A 13,822-nucleotide genomic window follows, 5' to 3' on the forward strand; every position below is an offset into this window, starting at 1 on the left:
GGTCTAACACTTATGGAGACAAAAATCTGTCTGACAGATTATAAGACATACATTCAAAAGACAAGACTGTGAAATATGGTAGGCTAAGATCTGCCAGGATGGTTGCAGGATTATTTGTGTGAAGGATTTGTCACGGAACATATACAACAATGCTTTCCATTGTTGGAGTATAACTACATTATCATAAGTGATAGTTGAAGGAGGCTTGCCTGGTTTATAGTGGGTACCTTGAGGTAATTACACCTTGTGCCAGGTCCAGTTATCCCTTAGTAGTAGAATAGAGGTGTTTCTAGCAGCTTAGGCTGATAGAAGGTAGCTATAGCAGAGCAGCTTAAGCTGAACTAGGAGACACGCAAAGCTCCTACTATACCACTTATATCATATAGCACTATATCAGAAGAATCACAATACTCAGAGTTACTAAGAATAAAAGTACTTTATTTTAGTGACAATATGCCCAAAGTATCTCAGAGGATATACTCCCTTAGGAGGTAAGTAATATACACAATATATATAGGCACAAACCAAAATCAGGTGAGTAACAGTTAGAAAAGTAGTGCACACAATCTAGAACACAATAGAATGCAATAGGGAGAAATAGGCCTAGGGGAAACACAAACCATGTACCCCAAAAGTGGAATGCGAACCACGAATGGACCCCAGGCCTAGTGTAGTGTGTAGAGGGTCACTGGGAGTGTAAGAAAACACTAAGGGGGTCCAAGGTACCCCACCCCAAGACCCTGAAAAGTAGGAGTAAAGTTACCCTACTACCCCAGAAAGACAGTAAGGTCGAGATAGGGGATTCTGCAAAGTCAACAACTGACTGCAACGCACTGAAGATGGATTCCTGGACCTGAGGACCTGTAAAGGAAGGGGACCAAGTCCACAAGTCACAAAAGTGTCCGGGGGGGCAGGGGCCCACTAAAACCCGGATGAAGGTGCAAAAGGTCTGCCTCTGGGTGGAAGAAGCTGAAGATGTTGCAACAACAGAAGGTGCCAGGAACTTCTCCTTTGGTCAGTAGATGTCCCACGAAGTGGTGGAGGAAGCAGAGTTGTTTCCACGCAGAAAGACCACAAACAAGCCTTGCTAGCTGCAAGAGTCACGTTTGAAGGTTTTGGATGCTGCCAGGGCCCAGGAAGGTCTAGGAGATCGCACCTTGGAGGAGGAGACAGAGGGGGCGCTCAGCAACACAGAGAGCCCATGCAGAAGCAGACAGCACCCGCAGAAGCACCTGAATAGGCATTCAGAAGATCTGAGCATAGCGGTAATGTCAGCACTACAAAAGAGGGTCCCACAAAGTCAGAGTCCAACTCAGCGAGCTGGGCAATGCAGGACGGAGTGCTGGGGACCTGGGCTAGGCTGTGCACAAAGGAAGTCTTGCAAAAGTGCACAGAAGCACTAGCAGCTGCAGTTCACGCAGTACACAGGATTCCTGTCTGGCGTGGGGAGGCAAGGCCTCACCTCCACCAAATTTGGACAGAAGGGCCACTGGACTGTCAGGGACATTTGGATCCAGCTCCTGTGTTCCAGGGACCACGCTTGTCAAGATGAGAGGGGACCCAGAGGACTGGCGATGCAGAAGTTTGTGCCTGCGGTAAAAGAGGGGAAGACTCCATCAACCCACTGGAGATTTCTTCTTGGCTTCCAGTGCAGGGTGAAGGCAGACAGCCCTCAGAGCATGCACCACCAGGAAACAGTAGAGAAAGCTGGCAGGATTAGGAGCTACAATGTTGCTGGTAGTCTTCTTGCTACTTTGTTGCGGTTTTGCAGGTGTCCTGGAGCAGTTAGCGGTCGATCCTTGGCAGAAGTCGAAGAGGGAAGTGCAGATGAACTTTGGTGAGCTCTTGCATTCGTTATCTGGTGAGATGCCCACAGGAGAGACCCTAACGAGCACACAGAGGAGGATTGGCTACAGAAAAAGGTAAGCACCTATCAGGAGGGGTCTCTGATGTCACCTGCTGGCACTGGCCACTCAGAGCTGTCCATTGTGCCCTCACACCTCTGCATCCAAGATGACAGAGGTCTGGGACACACTGGAGGAGCTCTGGGCACCTCCTCTTGGGAGGTGCTGGTCAGGGGAGTGGTCACTCCCCTTTCCTTTGTCCAGTTTCGCGCCAGAGAAGGGCTGGGGGGATCCATGAACCGGTGTAGACTGGCTTATGCAGAGAGGGCACCATCTGTGCCCTTGAAAGCATTTCCAGAGGCCAGGAAAGGTTACTCCTCTCAGGCCCTTCACACCTATTTCCAAAGGGAGAGGGTGTAACACTCTCCGTCAGAGGAAATCCTTTGTTCTGCCTTCCTGGGACCAGGCTGCCCAGGCCCCAGGGGGGCAGAAACCTGTCTGAGGGGTTTGGCAGCAGCAGTAGCTGCAGTGGAGACCCCGGAAAGTTAGTTTGGCAGTACCCGGGCTCTATGCTGGAGACCCGGGAATGCATGGAATTGTCCCCCCAACACCAGAATGGTATTGGGGTGACAATTCCATGATCTTAGACATGTTACATGGCCATGTTCGGAGTTACCATGGTGACGCTACATATAGGTATTGACCTATATGTAGTGCACGCGTATAATGGTGTCCTTGCACTCGCAAAGTCTGGGGAATTTGCCCTGAACAATGGGAGCACCTTGGTTAGTGCCAGGGTGCTCACACACTAAGAAACTTTGCACCTAACCTTCACCAAGTGAGGGTTAGACATATAGGTGACTTATAAGTTACTTAAGTGCAGTGTAAAATGGCTGTGAAGTAACATGGACGTTATTTCACTCAGGCTGCAGTGGCAGTCCTGTGTGAGAATTGTCTGAGCTCCCTATGGGCTGCAAAAGAAATGCTGCAGCCCATAGGGATCTCCTGGAACCCCAATACCCTGGGTACCTAGGTACCATATACAAGGGAATTATAAGGGTGTTCCAGTGTGCCAATGAGAATTTGTAAAATTAATCACTAGTCTGCAGTGACAATTTTAAAAGCAGAGAAAGCATAAACACTGAGGTTCTGGTTAGCAGAGCCTCAGTGATATAGTTAGGCACCACACAGGGAACACACACAGGGCATACTTTGTGAGCACTGGGGTCCTGACTAGCAGGATCCCAGTGACACAAGGGCAAAAACAAACATACATACTGTAAAAATGGGGGTAACATGCCGGGCAAGATGGTACTTTCCTACAATAATCAACACTGTGAATATTGTGATAAGCATTGATTATTTGCATTATACTTAATCATGTGCTTCTCCCCCACTCCTGCCATACACAATGCTCCCCCAGGCTCCATTCTCAGCCCATGATATGTAACTTGCTCAATAGAAGTGTTTTGCGTCAAATTAAATATTGCCCGATAACGGGATGCTGAAGACTCTCAGTTCTACTGAAAGGTTTTTTTAAGCTACTAACATCCTTTGCCGAAGACCCTGTTTGACATCAATCAGACCTGGATGTGTCCCCTTTGTTTATATTTTATGGCACCGGTAGAGAAACAAACATAATCAGTGTTGTCCCTGTTGCCCCAGTTCATTCCTGAGCCCCACACTATTTAACCGCTATGTCTCCCCATTGGCCAAGCTTATATGCTCCTTTGGGCTGCAGAGCTGATGACACTCCCATAATTGTGTCTATCTGGACAGACTCCGATGCCATTACAGCTAATTTCAATAACTGCATGAAGCCAGTGGTCATCTGGCTGGGCAAGAATTGATTGAAGCTCAACGGTGATAAGACGGAGATTCTGATTTTTGGGAGCCAATCAACTATTTGGAATAGCAACTGGTGGCCAAATATGCTGGGCACTCTACCCACTTCAACGGACTCAGTGAAAAATCTAAGAGTAATCCTGGATAGTGAGTTATCACTAGACTTCAAGGTTAATTGCACGGTGACAACTTGTTTCTGGATTATCAGAATGCTACAGAAAGTCTTTCCATTACCCCCCCTTCTGGCACGCAAACAAGTAGCCCTGGTGCTAATTTCAATAGGAATAATTATTGCAATGCCCTTTACCTTGATACCAACAAGACGACACAATCAAAGCTGTAAATAGTACAGAATGTGGTGGCAAGACTGACCTTGGATATCCCTAAATATCACTCGGTTTCCAGAGGTCCACTCGAACTTCACTGGCTTCCAGTGGAAAAGCGCATTACATTTAGATAACTTCATACAGTTCATAAAGCTCTGTACAATTTGAATCCCTATGGGATCAAAACCATGTTTCAATGGAACATCTAAACTAAAAATCTTCGCTGGCAGATCATGGCTGGGTTGTTTTCCCGAGAATGCTGAAAAAGAGATGGGGAGGCGGAGCTTTCTCAGTTGCGTCAGCTAGGCTTTGGAACTCCCTTCCTCGTCATCTTATTAGTTTGATAATCCATACTCCTTTAAGGAAGGCCTTAAAGACCTGGCTTTTCTCCCTGTACGGAGGTTAGTTTCATCTGTGCAATCAGGAACCAGCCTACAGCCAAGCTGTATGACAGGACTAATTATTTTAGTGCCTTGACGCCTTAGGGCATTTTTGCGCTCATACAAATCCATATCATATCATATCTGTAGGAAAGTGCCCCTTTTGGCATGGTTACCCCCCCCACCTTTTGCCTGATATTGATGCTAACTTGACTGAGTGTGCTGGTAACCTGCTAACCAGGTCCCAGCACCAGTGTTCTTTCCCTAAACTGTACCATTGTTTCCACAATTGGCACACCCTGGCACACAGCTAAGTCCCTTGTAAAAGGTATCAGGGGTACTAAAGACTCTGATACCAGGGAGGGTCCCTAAGGGCTGCAGCATGCATTGTGCCACCCTAAGGGACCACTCACCAAACACATGCACACTGCCATTGTGTGTTGGTGGGGAGAAAAAGGTAAAGTCGACATGGCACCCCTCTCAGGGTGACATGCCCACAAACCACTGTGTGTGGCATAGGTAAGTCACCCCCCTGGCAGGCCTTACAACCCTAAGGCAGGGTGCACTATACCACAGGTGAGGGCATAGCTGCATGAGCAATATGCCCCTACAGTGTCTAAGTCCATTCTTAGACATTGTAAGTGCAGTGTGGCCATATTAAGTACATGGGCTGAGTATGTCATTACGAATTCCACAGCTCCATGATGGCTTCACTGAAGGCTGGGACATTTGGTATCAGACTTCTCAGCACAATAAACCCACACTGATGCCAATGTTGGATTTGTTGTAAAATGCACACAGAGGGCATCTTAGAGATGCCCCCTGTATTTTACCCAACCCTTTAGTGCAGGACTGACCAGTCTGTGCCAGCCTGCCACTAACAGACAAGTTTCTGACCCCATGGCGTGAGAGCCTCTGTGCTCTTTGAGGTCAGAAACAAAGCCTGCTCTGGGTGGAGGTGCTTCACACCTCCCCCCTGTAGGAACTGTAACACTTGGCAGTGAGCCCCAAAGGCTCAGACCTCCTGCTACAGTGCCCCAGGGCACTCCAGCTAGTGGAGATGCCCGCCCCGGACCAAGTCCCACTTTTGGCAGCCGGTCCAGTGGGAAAATTAGATAAAACAGGGAGGAGTGACCACTTCAGCTAGAACCACCCATAAGGTGCCCAGAGTTGAAGTGACCCCATCCTTGCAGAATCCTCCATCTTGTTTTGGAGGAGAGGGACCAATAGTGATAGGTATGTGCCCCCCTCCCTAGAGGGAGGGGGGCTCAAGAAGGGTGTAGCTACCCTCAGGGACAGTAGCCATTGGCTACTGCCCTCTGAACAGTGTAATGCCTCTAAAATTAGCATTAAGGGGCACCCCTGAACCTTACTCACCGAATTCATGGTGACCTAAAGCAGACAGAAGAAAGATGAAAGAAGGACTGCAAAGCAGACCACAGCAGTGAAGACTCCAGATGACAACTGACTTGATCCCAGCCCTACCGGCCTGTGTGCAGCTTTAAGACTCCAGCTCTACATAGGCAACACATCCTACAGGACCAGTGACCTCTACAAACCCCCAGAGGACTGCCTGCCCAGCAGAGGATCACAAACTCCTGAGCACAGCAGCCCTGTCCAGAAGAAACCTCCAAAAAGGACTCCAGAACTGCCCCGTATCCATGAGCCCTACCCACTCTTCACCTGATGTCCACGTCCCGAGTCCAGGTGGCCCACTTGTCCAGAGAAGGTCCTCAGGTGATTCCGACCTCGAGCTTACCCTGGGTTGACCACTCTTGGCCATCAGGCCTGCAGCCTGAATCCAGTGGACACCCCTGACCGCGACTGAATCCGAAGAAGATTCCTGAAGCCCAAGGAGACCCCTGCACTCGCAGCCCCCTGGCCTTGGGGAATCCGATTGATGGTCCAGCAACGTTCAGCTGTCGCCTTTCCTGCCTGTCCAGCCTTTGGTTTCCCAGAACCGACCCCCTGGACCCAGCCTGCAGCATCTTTAGTGACCCCCGGGGTCTCCCTGTTGAAAAGCATTGTGCGTCTGTGTTTTCACCCTGCAAATGGCCACCTCTGTGCCGCTGAGGGTGTGTGCGTTTGGTGTGAGCCTGTGGCCCCCGCTGCTGACCTAAACCCCCGAGGCCTGTGTCCTGGAACCGCAGGTACTTACCTGCAATCTGCTTTTTACCAAACAACCCCAGTCCTCATAGGATTCCATTGTAAACCCAGAGCTAACTTTGACCTCTGCACCTAGCTGGCCCTGTGTTGCTGGTGGTGCACTTTTGGGGTCAGCCTAAACTTTGACCTGTGGACATCCTGACCCCCAAAGACTGAAATCATAAGTTGTGTATTTACCTGTTAACTGTGTTAATACTTTTCCCCCCAGGACTCTATTGATTCCTATGAAAAATTGCACTATGTCAACTTTTGAAATTGAAAAGTGTTACTTACTTGTAAACTGCTTTATCTGCAGAAAAACAAAGTACATTTGATACATATGCTTGATATCTATTTACAACTGTACTTACCTGCAACCAAGATCTTCTGGTTCTAGTAATAAAGTAACAAAATATATTATTGCTGTATAAAAACAATAGGCCTGGAGTTAGTCATTGAGTGTGTGCCTCATTTCTTGACTGTGTATGTACAACAAATGCTTTCCACTACCCTATGATAAGCCTAACTGCTCACTCAACCACACTACCACAAAAGAGAGCATTAGTATTATCTACGTAAGCCTCTGTTAGGCCTCTGGGGATCTCCTGGACTCTGTACACACCATACCTCATTTTGGTAGAGTATATAAAGAGCCATCACCTTGCAATATCATACCATATCACATCATGTCATATCATATCATATAATATCATACCATATCATATCATATCATATCATATCATTGTGAGAAGGTAGCCTCTTTCTAGACTTATTACCCCCACTTTTGGCCTGTTTGTGAGTGTATGTCAGGGTGTTTTCACTGTCTCACTGGGATCCTGCTAGCCAGGGCCCAGTGCTCATAGTTGAAAACCCTATGTTTTCAGTATGTTTGTTATGTGTCACTGGGACCCTGCTAGCCAGGACCCCAGTGCTCATAAGTTTGTGGCCTATATGTATGTGTTCCCTGTGTGATGCCTAACTGTCTCACTGAGGCTCTGCTATCCAGAACCTCAATGGTTATGCTCTCTCTGTACAAATTGTCACTAACAGGCTAGTGACCAATTTCACCAATTCACATTGGCTTACTGGAACACCCTTATAATTCCCTAGTATATGGTACTGAGGTAGCCAGGGTATTGGGGTTCCAGGAGATCCCTATGGGCTGCAGCATTTATTTTGCCACCCATAGGGAGTTCTGACAATTCTTACACAGGCCTGCCACTGCAGCCTGAATGAAATGACGTCCACGTTATTTCACAGCCATTTATCACTGCACTTAAGTAACTTATAAGTCACCTATATGTCTAACCTTTACCTGGTAAAGGTTGGGTGCAAAGTTACTTAGTGTGTGGGCACCCTGGCACTAGCCAAGGTGCCCCCACATTGTTCAGGGCAAATTCCCCAGACTTTGTGAGTGCGGGGACACCATTACACGCGTGCACTACACATAGGTCACTACCTATGTGTAGCTTCACAATGGTAACTCCGAATATGGCCATGTAACATGTCTATGATCATGGAATTGCCCCCTCTATGCCATCCTGGCATAGTTGGCACAATCCCATGATCCCACGGGTCTGTAGCACAGACCTTGGTACTGCCAAACTGCCTTTTCAGGGGTTTCACTGCAGCTGCTGCTGCTGCCAACCCCTCAGACAGGTTTCTGCCCTCCTGGGGTCCAGCCAGGCTTGGCCCAGGATGGCAGAACAAAGGACTTCCTCAGAGAGAGGGTGTTACACCCTCTCCCTTTGGAAAAAGTTGTTAAGGCAGGGGAGGAGTAGCCTCCCCCAGCCTCTGGAAATGCTTTCATGGGCACAGATGGTGCCCATTTCTGCATAAGCCAGTATATACCGGTTCAGGGACCCCTCAGCCCTGCTCTGGCGCGAAACTGGACAAAGGAAAGGGGAGTGACCACTCCCCTGACCTGCACCTCCCCTGGGAGGTGCCCAGAGCTCCTCCAGTGTGCTCCAGACCTCTGCCATCTTGGAAACAGAGGTGCTGCTGGCACAATGGACTGCTCTGAGTGGCCAGGGCCAGCAGGTGACGTCAGAGACTCCTTCTGATAGGCTCCTTCAGGTGTTAGTAGCCTATCCTCTCTCCTAGGTAGCCAAACCCTCTTTTCTGGCTATTTAGGGTCTCTGTCTCTGGGGAAACTTTAGATAACGAATGCATGAGCTCAGCCGAGTTCCTCTGCATCTCTCTCTTCACCTTCTGATAAGGAATCGACTGCTGACCGCGCTGGAAGCCTGCAAACCTGCAACATAGTAGCAAAGACGACTACTGCTACTCTGTAACGCTGATCCTGCCGCCTTCTCGACTGTTTTCCTGCTTGTGCATGCTGTGGGGGTAGCCTGCCTCCTCTCTGCACCAGAAGCTCCGAAGAAATCTCCCGTGGGTCGACGGAATCTTCCCCCTGCAACCGCAGGCACCAAAAAGCTGCATTACCGGTCCCTTGGGTCTCCTCTCAGCACGACGAGCGAGGTCCCTCGAATCCAGCGACTCTGTCCAAGTGACCCCCACAGTCCAGTGACTCTTCAGTCCAAGTTTGGTGGAGGTAAGTCCTTGCCTCACCTCGCTGGGCTGCATTGCTGGGAACGGCGACTTTTGCAGCTACTCCGGCCCCTGTGCACTTCCGGCGGAAATCCTTTGTGCACAGCCAAGCCTGGGTCCACGGCACTCTAACCTGCATTGCTCGACTTTCTAAGTTGGTCTCCCGCGACGTGGGACTCCTTTGTGCAACTTCGGCGAGCACAGTTTCACGCATCCTCGTAGTGCCTGTTTCTGGCACTTCTCCGGGTGCTACCGGCTTCAGAGAGGGCTCCTTGTCTTGCTCGACGTCCCCTCTCTCTGCTGGTCCAATTTGCGATCTTCTCGTCCCTCCTGGGCCTCAGCAGCGTCCACAAACGCTAACCGCACGATTTGCAGCTAGCAAGACTTGTTGGCGTTTTTTCGGCGGGAAAACACTTCTGCACGACTCTACACGGCGAGAGGGATCCGTCCACCAAATGAGAAGTCTCTAGCCCTTTTCGTTCCTGCAGAAACCTCAGCTTCTTCTGTCCAGTAGAAGCTTCTTTGCACCCGCAGCTGGCATTTCCTGGGCATTTGCCCATCTCCGACTTGCTTGTGACTTTTGGACTTGGTCCCCTTGTTCCACAGGTACCCTAGATTGGAAATCCACAGTGGTTGCATTGTTGGTTTGTGTCTTTCCTGCATTATTCCTCTAACACGACTTCTTTGTCCTTAGGGGAACTTAAGTGCACTTTGCACTCACTTTTCAGGGTCTTGGGGAGGGTTATTTTTCTAACTCTCACTATTTTCTAATAGTCCCAGCGACCCTCTACAAGGTCACATAGGTTTGGGGTCCATTCGTGGTTCGCATTCCACTTTTGGAGTATATGGTTTGTGTTGCCCCTATCTCTATGTTTCCCCATTGCATCCTATTGTAACTATACATTGTTTGCACTGTTTTCTAAGACTATACTGCATATTTTTGCTATTGTGTATATATATCTTGTGTATATTGCCTATCCTCTCACTGAGGGTACACTCTAAGATACTTTGGCATATTGTCATAAAAATAAAGTACCTTTATTTTTAGTATAACTGTGTATTGTGTTTTCTTATGATATTGTGCATATGACACTAAGTGGTACTGTAGTAGCTTCACACGTCTCCTAGTTCAGCCTAAGCTGTTCTGCTAAGCTACCATTATCTATCAGCCTAAGCTGCTAGACACCCTATACACTAATAAGGGATAACTGGGCCTGGTGCAAGGTGCACGTACCCCTTGGTACTCACTACAAGCCAGTCCAGCCTCCTACATTGGTTGTGCAGCGGTGGGATAAGTGCTTTGAGACTACTTACCACTCTTGTCATTGTACTTTTCATAAGAGAAAAATATACAAAACAAGGTCAGTGTATATACACATAGCCAAAAAGTTTTCCATTTCCTCTTTTCACTCTTTTCTAAGTGCTGAAAAGTACTCCTAACTTTCTAAAAAGTTCTAAAAAGTTTTAAAAGTTTTTTTTCTCTGTCTTTCTAAAAGCTCTGACAAACTTTTTATCTTTTACTATCACTTTAACTCTCTCTAAAAATGTCTGGCACAGGCCAAAATGTTGATCTGTCCAAACTTGCATATGATCACCTTAGCTGGAAAGGAGCAAGGAGTCTCTGCATAGAGAGAGGTTTGAGGGTAGGGAAGAATCCTTCCTTAGAACTGTTAATTAACATGCTTAGAGTACAGGATAAGGCCATAAGTGCCCCATCTGTTGAAAAAGTAGCTAATGGTTCTCAATCTGATCCAGGGACTCCCCCAGGAAAAGATTCAGGAAAGAAACTTCCTAGCCTGCCCATTACTAGACAGTCTAGCATAGTTGGTACAGAGGTTGAATCACACCATACTGATGGTGTGCTCTCACATTATACTGTTAGCCAAGCTGTTAGGGTGTCCTCTGTAAGGGACAGGTCTCCTTCTGTTCATTCCCATCATACCTCTGTATCTAGAAATGTCCCTTCCACCCACCCTGATGACAGATTGTTAGAAAGGGAACTCTATAGATTGAGAGTGGAACAAACCAGACTGAAGCTTATAAAGCAACAGCTGGATTTGGATAGACAGTCTTTAGAATTAGAGAAGGAAAGACAGAAGTTGGGTTTAGAAACCCATGGTGGCAGCAGCAGTATTCCCCATAGTCATCCTGAAAAAGAGCATGATTCCAGGAATCTGCACAAGATAGTTCCCCCTTATAAGGAGGGGGATGACATTAACAAGTGGTTTGCTGCACTTGAGAGGGCCTGTGTTGTACAGGATGTCCCTCAAAGGCAGTGGGCTGCTATCCTATGGCTATCATTTAGTGGAAAAGGTAGGGATAGGCTCCTTACTGTGAAAGAAAATGATGCTAATAATTTCCAAGTTCTTAAGAATGCACTCCTGGATGGTTATGGCTTAACCACTGAACAATACAGGATAAAGTTCAGAGAGACCAAAAAGGAGTCTTCACAAGACTGGGTTGATTTCATTGACCATTCAGTGAAGGCCTTGGAGGGGTGGTTACATGGCAGTAAAGTTACTGATTATGACAGCCTGTATAACTTGATCCTGAGAGAGCATATTCTTAATAATTGTGTGTCTGATTTGTTGCACCAGTACCTGGTAGACTCTGATCTGACCTCTCCCCAAGAATTGGGAAAGAAGGCAGACAAATGGGTCAGAACAAGGGTGAACAGAAAAGTTCATACAGGGGGTGACAAAGAGAACACTAAGAAGAAAGATGGTGAAAAATCTCAAGATAAGCATGGGGATAAGGGTAAAACCAAAGATCCCACTTCAAATCTTAAACACTCTTCAGAGGGTGGGGATAAAACTAATTCTTCCTCTTCTTCTCAACCTGCACACATTAAAAAGCCTTGGTGCTTTGTGTGTAAAAACAGAGGCCATAGGCCAGGGGATAAGTCCTGTCCAGGTAAACCCCCTGAGCCTACCACCACTAATACATCAAGCTCTAGTGCCCCTAGCAGTAGTGGTACTAGTGGTGGGACTGCTGGCAACAGTCAAGTTAAGGGTGTAGTTGGGTTCACTTTTGCGTCCATAGTAGAAACTGGGGTAGTCAGTCCCAAGACAGTTTCTGTCACACCTAGTGGCATTGGCCTTGCCACACTGGCTGCTTGTCCCCTTACAATGGATAAGTACAGGCAGACAGTTTCAATAAATGGTGTTGAGGCCTTGGCCTACAGGGACACAGGTGCCAGTATCACTTTGGTGACTGAAAACCTAGTGCATCCTGATCAACACATCATTGGACAACAGTATAAGATTATTGATGTCCATAACTCCACTAAGTTTCTCCCCTTAGCTATAATTCAGTTTAGTTGGGGTGGAGTTACTGGCCCTAAGCAGGTGGTGGTATCACCTAGCTTACCTGTAGACTCTCTCTTAGGTAATGACCTAGAGGCCTCAGGTTGGGCTGATGTAGAGTTTTATGCCCATGCAGCCATGCTGGGCATCCCAGAGGAATTGTTCCCTCTCATTTCTACTGAAATGAAAAAGCAAAGGAGAGAAGGCCTGAAAACTCAGGATCCCTCTCCATCAACAGGTAAAAAGGGTATCACAGTATCCCCTAACCACCCTACCATTCAGGATACTATTCATGTGGTGGGAGAAACCTCTCCTGGGGTGGCACCTGTTCCAAAGGAAGCATCAGCTGGCAAAGCTGGACTCCCTGAGGTAGAAGTACCTCTCTGTGGGATAACTAACATTGGTGAGAAAAAGAGCACCATTTTAGTTAACATGGAGCATCCCTCCAACCCTCCCAGAGAAACTTTAGTGCAGAAACTCTGCACTGCCTCACAACACTTAGGACAGCATCCCTGCCCTAGTGTGGAGCTCATAGGACAGCATCCCTGCCCTGCTCCAACTCAAGAGAAACAGCATCCCTGTTCTCTCTTCCAGCCATATGGACAAAGTTTTTGCCCAGCTATGGCTTTACTGAGACAGCATCCCTGTCTGGCATTTCCATCATTACAAATAGGTTCAGTGGATAATTCCCACTGCTCTAAACTAAAACTTACTGATAGAAACTTTGAAAATACATCTTCACATTGTTGGTTAGCTAAAAGACTTCAAACAGGGTGGTTTACATCCCCACAGGGAAGTAACCATATAGTGGATGATAAAGGGAGTAACCAGTCTATTGCAGAGCTACTCTCTACTTATCACCACTTAGACAATAAAGTCTCAACTGGCCAAGGTTAGCCTTATTGTCCTTCGTTTGGGGGGGGGTTGTGTGAGAAAGTAGCCTCTTTCTAGCCTTGTTACCCCCACTTTTGGCCTGTTTGTGAGTGTATGCCAGTGTGTTTTCACTGTCTCACTGGGATCCTGCTAGCCAGGATCCAGTGCTCATAGTGAAAACCCTATGTTTTCAGTATGTTTGTTATGTGTCACTGGGACCCTGCTAGTCAGGACCCCAGTGCTCATAAGTTTGTGGCCTATATGTATGTGTTCCCTGTGTGGTGCCTAACTGTCTCACTGAGGCTCTGCTAACCAGAACCTCAGTGGTTATGCTCTCTCATTTCTTTCCAAATTGTCACTAACAGGCTAGTGACCATTTTTACCAATTTACATTGGCTTACTGGAACACCCTTATAATTCCCTAGTATATGGTACTAAGGTACCCAGGGTATTGGGGTTCCAGGAGATCCCTATGGGCTGCAGCATTTCTTTTGCCACCCATAGGGAGCTCTGACAATTCTTACACAGGCCTGCCACTGCAGCCTGAGTGAAAT

At 47.6% G+C, this 13,822-nt stretch overlaps 1 protein-coding gene across 1 annotated transcript in view; it reads left to right on the plus strand.

The window, feature by feature from the left end:
* Positions 1 to 13,822, plus strand: part of LOC138247471 (CD5 antigen-like) — a 589,710-nt gene that overhangs the window by 495,246 nt on the left and 80,642 nt on the right. The gene's annotated exons all lie outside the window — the stretch shown is intronic.

This window comes from Pleurodeles waltl, chromosome 7 (genome assembly GCF_031143425.1).
Source record: "Pleurodeles waltl isolate 20211129_DDA chromosome 7, aPleWal1.hap1.20221129, whole genome shotgun sequence".
Classification (NCBI taxonomy): domain Eukaryota; kingdom Metazoa; phylum Chordata; class Amphibia; order Caudata; family Salamandridae; genus Pleurodeles; species Pleurodeles waltl.